This window comes from Pelobates fuscus, chromosome 10 (assembly GCF_036172605.1).
Source record: "Pelobates fuscus isolate aPelFus1 chromosome 10, aPelFus1.pri, whole genome shotgun sequence".
Taxonomy (NCBI): domain Eukaryota; kingdom Metazoa; phylum Chordata; class Amphibia; order Anura; family Pelobatidae; genus Pelobates; species Pelobates fuscus.
In genome coordinates this window covers 13,835,752-13,848,142 of record NC_086326.1, presented here as the reverse complement: position 1 = coordinate 13,848,142, position 12,391 = coordinate 13,835,752, and the positions used below count along the sequence as shown (strand labels likewise).

General features: G+C 39.4%; 1 protein-coding gene across 1 annotated transcript in view; it reads right to left on the bottom strand.

Annotated features, from left to right (window-relative positions):
• Positions 1 to 6,905, bottom strand: part of LZTS2 (leucine zipper tumor suppressor 2) — a 117,709-nt gene extending 110,804 nt beyond the window's left edge. The window contains exon 1 of the mRNA XM_063435287.1: positions 6,759 to 6,905. The gene's annotated coding sequence lies outside the window, so the exon portion shown is untranslated. The remainder of the gene's footprint in view (positions 1 to 6,758) is intronic.
• Positions 6,906 to 12,391: the final 5,486 nt, after the last annotated feature.

The window sequence follows — 12,391 nt, the reverse complement described above, 5'->3', positions numbered from 1 at the left end:
CTGATTTTAAATCACTAACATCAGCAATAGCAGAGTTTATCTCCTAAATGATCAGTATTAAACGATTTGATATAAAAATCACAGAAAAAACACTTTTTCTAATTAAAAGCAGGATCTCAGCAATAATTTACTCACATTTCGCTTCAGTCAGAAATTGCCTCCGTCTCTCGAATTCCTGCTGTGTTTAAACCTGTTTTACATTATTTTTGTAGTATTCGCTACCACACAAAGTCGCTTTCATATTACCTACTCCTGCTTGAAAATAAAGCAAGGCTGTTTTTAAAATTTCCAACTCCCTCCGCTAAATAAGCGGTTTGGGGAGCAAGTTTCGAATTTTTTTATTTTTTTTTTGAAGATACAACCCAATAGTATGCAAACATTCCGACCCTCGATACAGTGTCAAAATATATAAAGTACATAATATATACATACCTACTCACATATCATGTAGGAAATGCCCTGCAGGAGAACTGGTCTGATGAGCATTAAACATTGTATGTACGATTCCCTCCCTGTTTATTGAAAGGAAGTTCCACACAACCGCCCATATTTATAGAGACATTTTCTCATCATTCAAATGAATACATCCATTATACCAGCTCCACGCACACGTTTACTACATATCCAAATGGTTTTCCTATTTATTTGAAAAGCGTGTAACCGAAATTACAGAGAAGCATGCAGTTAAAATAGAGTTGTCCTCTTAAAAACACAAATATTTGGATTAATCATTAGCAAAAAAAATTCTGGCTGTTTGAGTCCAGGTTTAAAGAAATCTTTTAGAGTTATTTACTTGGAGCTTGTACACACCAGTTGTTGTTGGGGACCATAAAGCCGGGTTTTTTTGATACATTTTAACATGAGGAAAACGGACAGCAATACAGGGCACTGCCCACTATAAATCAGGGGGTTTTATTTCATATTTTACCAAAATGTGCAGATTTCTTTTCCGCTCTCAGATTCAGTTTTGGTGTTTAGAGAAGAACCCTGTAAGTGTTCACATGATAGAATCAGACTATATATTACAGACAAGCATTTTCCTCATCACTTTCCATATATTAAAATCACAAGATGGGAAAAAGGAAAACAAAAAGGCTCACAAATGTCCACTTTTGTCATTAACCAAGATGTGCAAGACTGAACCAGGAGATAGACTGAGCACAGGTTGCATACCGGTAATTGGAATACAGCAATGTTGGGAACTGGTTTGTGAATGTAATTCTAGCAGATGGCCTATGCGTATTTGCAGTTGAAGCCAACGTGTTTTGTTAAATGATGGAATGACAATTCAGTGGCAGCTTAGAAGGTGTCATGGCACCCACAAAGCGTGTTCGAGGGCAGCATTTTCCAGCACAGCTGGTCAACATGCGGGATGTTCCTCTCCCTTCTCTTCCTGTGTCAGCTCACTCCTCCAGCGTTCTTGCAGACACTGTTCCTCGATGTCATTTCATGGCTCCGCCTTCCATGACCTAAATGTGTCACTACCACATATATAAGCTTTTTCTGGCATTATTGCTGTGCCCTATCGTGGTTTCCCTTAGAGGTTACCTGAGAGCGCGTTTATATATTTGATTCTATTGCAGGGGTAGGCAACCTTCGGCACTCCAGATGTTGTGGACTATATCTCCCACAATGTGCTTACAGCCATAATGTTACCAAAGCATCATGGGAGGTGTAGTCCAAAACATCTGCAGTGCTGAAGGTTGCCAATCCTTATTGTATTCTGTCTGACCCTGACTTTTCTCCATTCTGTATTCTTTGAATTTGGGGTTGTCTTATCTATTACGTATTCTCGGTCTCCCTGACCTCGGTCTGCTATATACTATTTTCTTAGCGTTATCTCAAGCCCAGTAATACGCTTAATATTTTGGTTTGTTTTTCTATAATTGTTCCCTTAAGTTCTGCGTGTTGCGTTTTAGTCCCCCCTGACTGAAGGGATACACATCCTCCTCAATGTTAATTAGTTTGAGGAGACACGTTGTTAGCATCAGAATACAAACCGGCCAAATATCAGCTCAGATCTTCTCAAATCAGGTCTACATGGGACATTCTTTCATGGTGATTACTGTGATACTACTACCTCCACAATCTCACAAAAAAAAGAGAAAAAAAAAAAAACACACAACTTTTGTTTCTCTCTTTTTCTCCACCTAAACTATAAACATTAAATAATATAGCAATTGTCACACAAAAATAAAATTTAAAAAATAGATATCTAAGAAAAAGTAGTATGTGGGTAGTCAAGATAGACAAGCACCTATAGGCAGCTGCCAAATGTCAACACTGGCCCTGACTGCATTACAGGCCTTTCCCCTGCCCAGGTGCCCATCTCCAACGCATTTCTGGAGAGCACGAGCAAAGTTCCAAGTTCTAACTATGCGGTACCCGGAAAAAGATAAGGTGAGACACTGCACAGCAATTTGTGTTTACTTTTCCCAGGAAGTTATATCCTCCGTCTGCTAAACATTTACCATTACAGTGCATTACCCTTGTTTTTTTTACTTATTTTGATTGCATTTGAACAGCCTGCCGGCACATTTTTTGCAATTTTGCCTGTAAAAAAAGCAGGTAAGCAAAATCTGGATGAAGCATTAACAAGACACCTGGCTACACTTAAAGACCCTCCATTCTCCTGAACAAAATCACAAAAACCCTTAGCACTTCTATACGTTTACACAAATCTGTCATTGTCCCATGAGCCTACACTACAGCAATGGCAAGTCATGGAAAAGCTGTGAAGACCCTTGAAAAATCACTAGGGGTTATGTAATCAGGTTGCAGAGATTCTGACTGAGAGGCTGTACCCATTTATTTTCTTTAGCTTCTAGCAATTTATAGACGGCAATAGATTATATGTATATTGAACAGCATTATAGATCGAATTTCTCATTGCCCAGATTTATTTTTCCCAGTTTCCTTGTGTTTTATTCTCCCAGTTTCATATAAAGAAATTGTAATTAACAATAAAGTGACTTCTATTTAACTGCAATGATTTCTCTTTTTTCGAGAACCATAAAAGGGAGCATGTTGGGATTCTGGATCCCCTTTAGAGAGGTTTGAGTAATTCCAATTCACACTGAAGCCAATGGGAACAAGTCACGTTGGTGACGCAATGACGCTTAAATTAATACAGTCATAAAGAGACAAGCACAAAATATTGGGCTTCCCTTGTTAACGTGCCCATAAACTCCATACAGAGAATAAGGAAAAATACATTTTAAAGAGGGAGATAAATATTATCATTGTGAGAATTGCTTTAAATTCTGTATTTAAGAAGCTCTAGATAGTGACGCACTAGAATGCAGAATATATGTTTTTTGTCTTGTAGATTTTTCATTTAAAGTTTCTATTACAAAAAAAGCTAGAGCAGTATTTGAATAAACTTGCGGAGTTCAGCACAATGTGAATTGGTGGACAGAAACTAATCCCATCTAGTTTAGCTTAGGAATGGCTTCAGTACAATACACCCAGTTAGAGTCTTGTCAACAAGATAGTTTTGCATAAGCCATAGATTATGTGGTTCAAACACTATTAGTGTAATCTACACCCGTTAATTGCCATAGCGGCCTACAACACAGCTCATTAAAACACTCTTCTTAAAAGTGTATGAACCAAAAAAAGTGTTACAAAACATCTCATTTTTTTTTTATTATTATTATTCTTTGTTTTTTGTGTACACCATAGTAATAACATCCCTTGGGTCCAGCAGGCCCTGCCATCTTTTGCATACATGTTGACAGTAATTTACACAAGAGCATGCGAAGCACTATAACATCGATGTACATTTTATGTCCCGATAAGGGGTCTGAATACAAGCTGAAGTTGCGTTTTTTTTAATAGTAAGTATGAAAGGTGGGCATTGAAGTCGGCAGGTTTGTCCCGATCGAAGGCCTTCCGTCCTGGTAGTATAGGCCTTAGGTTGGTAATATGCGGTCCCTAAGGTAGGGGACTCCCCAATGGACAGTGTCGAGCTATGAGGGGGCTTTACCCTTCTTAGTAGTGTTAATCAGTATTGCATATCATCCCCACTTAATCAGGGACCTATTATACGCCAATAGTATGCTGGTTCATATTTTACAAGTAGCCCAGTAGAAGAGGAAAACATCTCATCTTTTATCATAAATCCACCTGTTACAGGTAGACAGCAGCCAAATATGTCACAAGCAACTGGCATGGCTAAACTCAACGGGAGGTTTATTAGTTAATCCGATCTAGGAGGAAGACGAAATTCCCAATACGATTACTCCATCACCAGACTGGAACGCTGACTATAGGCAATGGGTCCCTCCTCCATAATTACGCCACCATCAAAGTACAATAGCTCCATAACCCCCATAATTACTAACCCAAAACCCTGTACTGTTTACTCAAATTAATGTTGACCGAATGATATGTATGTGCAACAAAAACTAAATTAGTGAAGCCATGCGAAATTCTCTCAGTTTTCATACAAGATGGATTTAAGGATTACAAACTCATTGTAGCCTCATCTTCAACAACAAAAAAATATAAAATGCCAGGTTAGTCATTTCTGAGAATCTCGAATTACCGGTATATTTGGCAATGGTCATATCACATTCATACTGGTTGGGACTCTTCCAATCTAAGACTTTGTCAAGCCACAAATAAAGCTAATGACCCTGTCTGCATTCTTCATATAATAAATGCCAGACATGTTTTGTCTTAAAGGGGCACTCACCGCTCAAATATAAAATAAAGAAAATAAATAAAATAACAATCACTGCTTAGTACATATACCCCCAATGTAAATATACAAATTATGCATTTTCCTTCCATTGGAAGTTTATTTAAAAGCAGTTTGCAAAAGCTGCAGATCTCGTCTGCTGCCTTTACAAGCCTGCCCCTTCTGACCTCGCCCAGACTTCTTGTGACTGTCCAATCACACACTTCCCAACGCAGATCAATGAGAGAATACTGGCATTGTCAATCACCAAAGGAAAAACCTGCTTAACCCCTTAAGGACACATGACATGTGTGACACGTCATGATTCCCTTTTATTCCAGAAGTTTGTCCTTAAGGGGTCAAATCCAGAGTACTTTTCACCTGTTGAAGTAGAACTCTTGTCACAATGAATCTGTGTTATGACAACGAAGTGAAGAGAATTGTCGTCAAATTCGGCCCATTTACTCGTATGAGTGATTCTACGTTTATAACGCAATACGAATGTTTGCAGCTTATTGAGCATAATGCCGCTATTTTCATTCACTTCAATGAGAAGTTATGAGCATGCGCATTCACTCGCATACACTCAGTAATTCTTAGAAAGCTATGGGATGGCCAGCTTTGGCTGGGTGCCATTCTTGGACAGTGGACTATAGAGGAGGACAGGGCCTGGGCAAATTCCCAAAAAGTGGGACATTCAGAGTTGAATTTTTTTTAAGTTTCCCTTGAGGCAAGACGGAGTAATAAAATACTCGCTGAGTGTTCCTTTAGGGAGGGTCAGATATTAAAAAAGATGACGAAAAGAATTTAAAATAAATAAATGATACCGTAAGGCTGCATATCAACCGAAGTAGGGGTTTATTTATTTTTTTAAATTCTTTATTTTTGCACACGATAGGCAAGGCAAGAATAATACAACTTTGAGGCTTGCGCAGAAGCCAAAATACAAAAGATCAGTCTTGTAAACACAATAATTGACATCAGCCCATATGACAAGCCACTTTATAAATTCTATACAACTTGCCTCCCATCGAGGATTTCGTGTTTTTTATAAGGGTTTATTTTTTGAGATGACCGTTAAAATTTTGGAATTAAACATATCCAAGGAATTGCATGTAATCTGCTTTAATGGAGGCCAGACTCTCCTTAACCCCTTAAGGACACATAACATGTGTGACATGTCATGATTCCCTTTAATTCCAGAAGTTTGGTCCTTAAAGGGTTAAAGGTGACACTATAGGACATCTGACTGCTACAAACTTTCTTTGTGGATCCCTCAGTCATTTGAAGTTCCTACTATTATACCTCAGAGGGGCCCCTCAACAAACCCAGGGCCAACCCAAAAACAGTCTATTTAATGCGCACTCAGCAATCACAATGCAGTCTCCCCATTGCTAACACTGCCAAATTTCAAATGCATTAACCAATTCTACTGCTTTCACTGGTACAGACATTATTTAAAAATCAAGTACAGAAAAATGTATCAATATCAATTTTAATATTTCAAAATAAATGCTTGTAATCTCTGACTATATAAAGAGGGGGGCAGGAGTCTGCTTCTACATTCAGAAGAAAATCAAGATTCAATTTTTTGGCTGGAGGGCAAAACATTTCCCTGGCCATGATATCAGTAGCCTTGCAACAACCACTGTGTTTAACCAGTGCAGCATTAGTCAAACTGCTGCAGAACCTCTTGAGGGTCCAATCCCCCCCCCCCCCCCCTTTTTTTCTTTTTAAAGTGGTATGAGTATTTACTTATACATTTCCCTCATTACAAAGCTGTGCTGTAAGCGCTCAGTCATTTAAGAGTTAAAAGGGGGCTCGTTAGATACACTGTAACAACTGTGAGATAAACCTGCCAACTACCTTCTGGTTTCAAAGAGGTTCTGCGGCAGCTGGGGTCTTTATTATGAATTGAGAGACTTCCTCCAACAAATTACTATCACAGCATAAAACAAACACAAAACAATCACCCCCAGAGCAGCACCTCCCCAGACAGGACACCCTGTAAACTCATTGCAAAGTGACCGAAAATAATCATTGTCAATGTCCCCCCAAAATAAAATATGCTCACTTTATCAGGGATCCCTGGAGTCCACCCGCAGAGCTTGCAATCCTTTAAATTCCCTGTTACTGCGATCTGACTACAGGACTCCCAACTCCTGGATTCAGTCTTTGGAAGGAGTAAGACTCATTGTCAGCTTCCCACAAGGCAAGTCCAGGGCTCACAGCACACAATCCCCTGTCTCCTCCCCACTGCCACTAGGACAACCCCACTGCTAGGAAGGCCTTCTCCAATGGGGCTCCGAGGAGGCTCCAGCAGTGGAGGGGCCCAGCTGGGGGGGTCAATGACAGCCAACATGTGCACCCCAATGCAGGATCTATGGACTGAGCAGGAAGAAGAATATTCAAATAAAATAAATGAATATAAAGTTACAAAACCTGGATTTATACAATATATGTTTAACCCTTAGTTGGGTTAGAATTCCCATCCCAATGCCACATGTTGACCTTGAAGTCTATGGGTAAATGGAATGATTTGTAAACACACCTGATACTAAGTATTAAATAATGGCTGGTTTTATTGCAGAGAGAAGCATTGTTGTATTCCAATTATGTGTGTATTGTCCTCCTGGTATATAATCCACCTTTTCTATATGTCATATGAAATTGTAACTTTTTCCCCCCCATGAAAACCAAAAACATTTGTTATTGCATTTTCAATAACATTCCACAATGATTATATCATCAGGTCAGGGGTCCATACATGTCATGTATTATTTTGTTCTGAGTAAACAGAGGCGATGATTACAAATGTTATTGAAACAAAACAAATATAAATAAACACTGTAAATTGACTTATTGACTTAAAAACACTGAATTGCAGTGAACTGAAAAACAAATGGTAAAAATGTATTAATTGTCTGGAATTCATTTTGATTTCTAAATAATATTCAAATTTAAAGGGACACTGCAAGCACCATAGCCACTACATTGCATTGAAGTGATGACTGTGTCCAGAGTCACCTGACACTGTAAAACAATATTTGATCAGTGAAACACTGAATGATTGACATCAGTCACCTGTAGCTCTGCCCCCTACTGGTGGTATGACCAAGGTAGAGTGGAAGGTCCATACCAGTGATCAGATGTCACAGTTTCCATTGCTGTTAATGCTAATATGAAAGCATCAGCCACAGCAGCTAAGAGGGGCTTGGGCTACAGGCGCTGGGGGACCCTTAATCAGTATTAAACATTTAACACTAAACAGAGCTACAGGTGACTCGTCTAAGTCAAAGAAAATATTTTTTCACTGTAAGAACAATAAGGATGTGGAATTCTCTGCCTGAAGAAGTGGTTTTATCAGAGTCCATACAGATGTTCAAACAGCAACTAGATGCATACATGCAAAAACAGAATATTCAAGGATATAATCTTTCAATGTAGGGTAATAGCTGCTTGATCCAAGGATTAATCTGACTGCCATTCTGGGGTGAAGAAGGAATTTTCTTTTTCTAGGTTGTTGCAAAATTGGAAGTGCTTCAAACTGTTTTTTTTTGCCTTCCTTTGAATCAACAGCAAAAAACAAATGTGCGGAAGGCTGAACTTGATGGTCACAAGTCTCTTTTCAGCTATGTAACTATGTGAGGTGGCACCAGGGGACTCAAGTCGTCACTATAACTACTTCAATTAGATAAAGTGGTTATGGTGCGTGAAGGGTTCCGTTATAGGAACACTCCAAGCACCATAACCTCTATAGATCACAGCAGTGGTTATGGTAGTATTTAAATTAGTGAATCAGTGATACAGCTTCCTACAGCACAGGAAGAGGTGACCAGAACCTGCAGACTCCAATTGTAAGCGGTTTCACTACTTACTTACCGGGAAGGCGCCAGGGCCCTACTAGCACCAACACCACTACATTGCACTATAGCTGTTATGGTGTTTGAAATATTATCTTAAAGGAACACTCCACTGAAGGAAAAAGAAAAACAGTTTTGAGTATTTAGTAGATACACCCCTAAGGTAACGTGTGTATTTTTTTTTACTGATTTTAAAACAAACACCAAATTTCCACAATGTTTGGCTTTCGTAAATGTGAAATTTACCAGAATTCAGTCATTTTAACCATGTTGTTCTAATCTGGCAATACATTCTGACCACTGTGCCCGTAGCAACGATGAAGAAATCAGCCATTTATCGTATAGTGAATACTATGTATGTCAATGGACACGTTTTATACGTAAACTAAAAATAGTAATGAATACAGTATTAATCCTACTGTCATTATAGTGACATGTTATCTATTATTTATGTGAATGTACCAAGAGCTGTAACTGTTTTATTAACCTTCACTTATGGTTTTAAACTATAAAAATGATCCAAACGGTAAAATCTCTCCATGCTTTTGGTTTTGCATGTGATCATACCATCAATACTTTGCTGACGCAGCCCATATGTCTGCGTAGGGACCCAAATAAAGAGAAAGTATTGAACACGTTTACAGAACCCACCGATAATTTATTTATAGATCACATCACATTTTAAACCTTTGGATTCATTCATCAATGCAGACACTTCAAGTCAAAAGATTAGAGAAATCTGCTGAGTTATAGAAACTGCGACATGCAATCGTCTAGAGTCCTATAAACCCGTTATATAACCTGCGAGAGGCAATCAGAGGATATGAATGTGTAATAGGCGCAGAAGGATTATCCGCTATTACTTTACCAAAGATTAAAAAAACTCTTTGTAGATTGTAGCCTGGGCACAATTTGATTATTGAAAGATATTAAAAATACGTCAAGCTGAGCCAGGCAAATCTGTCCGTACAGCTCCTTTGTATTAAAATTCCCATCATTCTGCTCATCCAGCATGTCTCTGTATCGGCAGTTAGAATCATAATATAATTTGTAAGAATATAATAATAATAATATTTAATAACCATTCACCCAATGAAATAGGACGGGGTCACAGTTCTGGGTCCCAGTCTTTGGGTTAAGTCATTATTTCCCATCAACATATATACTCCTGCTAATTTTGGTTTAAATTGTGAAGCAATGCCAGATGGCATTTTGCCCATAAAGCCCATGTTAATTAGTTTTTCTTCCAGTGCTGTTGCTTACTGTAGAGAAGCACAGTTTTATACCAGAGATCCAATCTATCCATCTGCAACTAAACAGTAACACTGTAAATGACAGCAACCTCCACACTTAACTGTAACATTTGTAGGTCAAACTTCAAGGCTGCATAGTGACGGCCAGGGAGGGGGGATTGGGGATAAAGGCTGCAATAGATGTTTTAGGCCAATGTGCTCACACAATCCCACACAATCTCCTTTTGCCAATTGTAATTTCCCATCGGCCTTCACTTGCCATGGGTGAAGAGAACCAGTATCTTTCCACAAACTGAAAATTAATAAGATTGCAGGTTCCAGTAGCATTGCAAGGTGTTTCATAGACTTCATATAGTGATATGGCTTATGGCAGCTTCATAACCGGGAGCTAAAGATGGATAGTGCTGACCAGGGAGAGAGTTTTTCTAGCCTTTACCTTCTGACCACCATCCATGAGGGTAGGTCACGTTGAGGGGGAGGGGATCTGCGTAAACAAATGGCATTTAGAGATTGTCTAAGCTTGCACCGGCAGGTGTTATAACAACGATGTAGCAAGTATACACTAGCCTGCTGTAGTGGTTATGGTGTTGGGAGTACCCTGGCCCTATTCTCCTGTATTGGGGCAAACAGTTTTACAATAGTTGGATTCTTACGTATAACCCAGCGAATGCGTGGGGTCTTCTAAAGCTGATTTACGACATCCGGCTACTGACCGATCAGCTGATCATTGTCAGCCATTCAAAGGTCCTCTCTCAATAGAATTATGCACAGCATTGACATTAGCCAGCCCTGAGCTCTTGTTCCGGACTGGCTAATGACGACCCAATGATGCTGCCGGAAATGGAGTCAAAGATGTTCATTGCAAAACACTGCATATACAGACTCTAGGCACCATGACCACTTCAAGTCACTGAAACGATGATGGAGTAACTCTTTAATCTATATGTTTCATGGTGCTTCCACTGCTACAATGTGCACACTAAATGGTTTCATTTAGCAGCGTCAGGTAGGGTTTTATTTATGCTTGGAATGTTGCTGCAAGCTGGACTCCAAGCTGTTTCCACCATCAGATCAGTTCATCCCAGGTGCGCGTCTCGGAGTATATCTGATGCAAAGTGATTCCAATCTTATTAGAGTGCCCAAGTTTTAAAGGGACACTGCAGGCACCCAGGCCATGTCTGCCCATTGCATTTCACCCTTAACTCTGCAAGTGTAATTATTGCAGTTTTTATAAACTCCATAAACTCAGGTGGACCCGCCCCCTTTCTGTCCTATCACCGCCCCGTCCTATTTACTTCCCTCCCCCCGGCGCCCTGATTCTCAGGATACTAGGGATGGGAGTATGTAACAAGAGAGCCAGCATTGAGACTGAGGGCATTTGTTTTCTATCCAAGTTGTTGAACACATGGCAGTGAATGTATGTAAATATTACTAAACATTGATATTTTACGGCTGCACCAAGCACAATTCTCAACCATGAGCAAAGCGAGCGATTACCTCCCAAGTAATTCAATGAGATGGGAAAAGATCATAAAAAATAAATGAAACTCACAACGAGCGTGCTGAGTCATAGTCAGGAGTTTGTGCGTTTAATGTGTTTGGTTGTTATATTGTATAACGTGAAATGAATGACATTTAAAGCTACGGCAGCTGTTTCTGTGAACCCAGGAGGTGCGGACACATTTAGATTTACAAAACTGTGAATTGTAATTAATTCAAAACCTAATTGCCAAATTTTCTTTTACTTTTTCATTGGGGACGCTTTTTGCAAGCTTCTCGGGCTCTAGAGGAGGCAGCAGCAGGCATCTGGCGGGTCCCAGGTAAGTTGTTAACTACTTACCTGAGAAGGTGCTAGGGATACTCCTGGCACCATAACCACTACAGCAAGCTGCAAGCTGTGTAGTTGACTATTTTGGCCTAAATTTCAAAATTTACTTTGAACTACCGACAGTTCGGACTTTATTGAATAACCGGGACATTAAGCACAGTATAGCTCTGCATTGATTAGCAAAATAATAATTTAGAGAACAGTGCTTTAGTAATGATTAAAAGCTATAAACTGCTTTATTACAGTACCGATGTTCCACTGGCAGGCAATTAATGTAGCCAATAGGTTCGTATCCGAAAGGCCTTTATAAGTGAGCAGGAGGGTTTGTTTTTTTTTACAAAAAGCAAGTCTGGAAGGAATTTCTTGGCGTTGACCAATCATAATGAAAAGAAAATGAACAGTCCAGCTTATTTAGTCTCTTTTAGAAATGAGCGTCTTATAAAGAACAGCGCTTTATAGATGACGGCGATGTTCCATAGCGCTCTGAGATTGTCTTTCTGTTTTGTCGCAAATGTGCACAATATAGAGAATTATATATATCAATTTTTGTCCATCTACCCGCCTGACCAGACACTGTGCACGAAATATTGCAATGCTTAAGTACAGTCCTCGAGTGAAGGGACCACATGTATATACACAAACAGTGCTAGCCCTTCCATATATCCCAGTGAGGCCACCATATTCCTTTAAGAAGTCTGTAGTAAGGGGCCTGGGCCACCTATGCATATATTTATAGCAATTACTGGGCCCCTTAAAGCCTTCT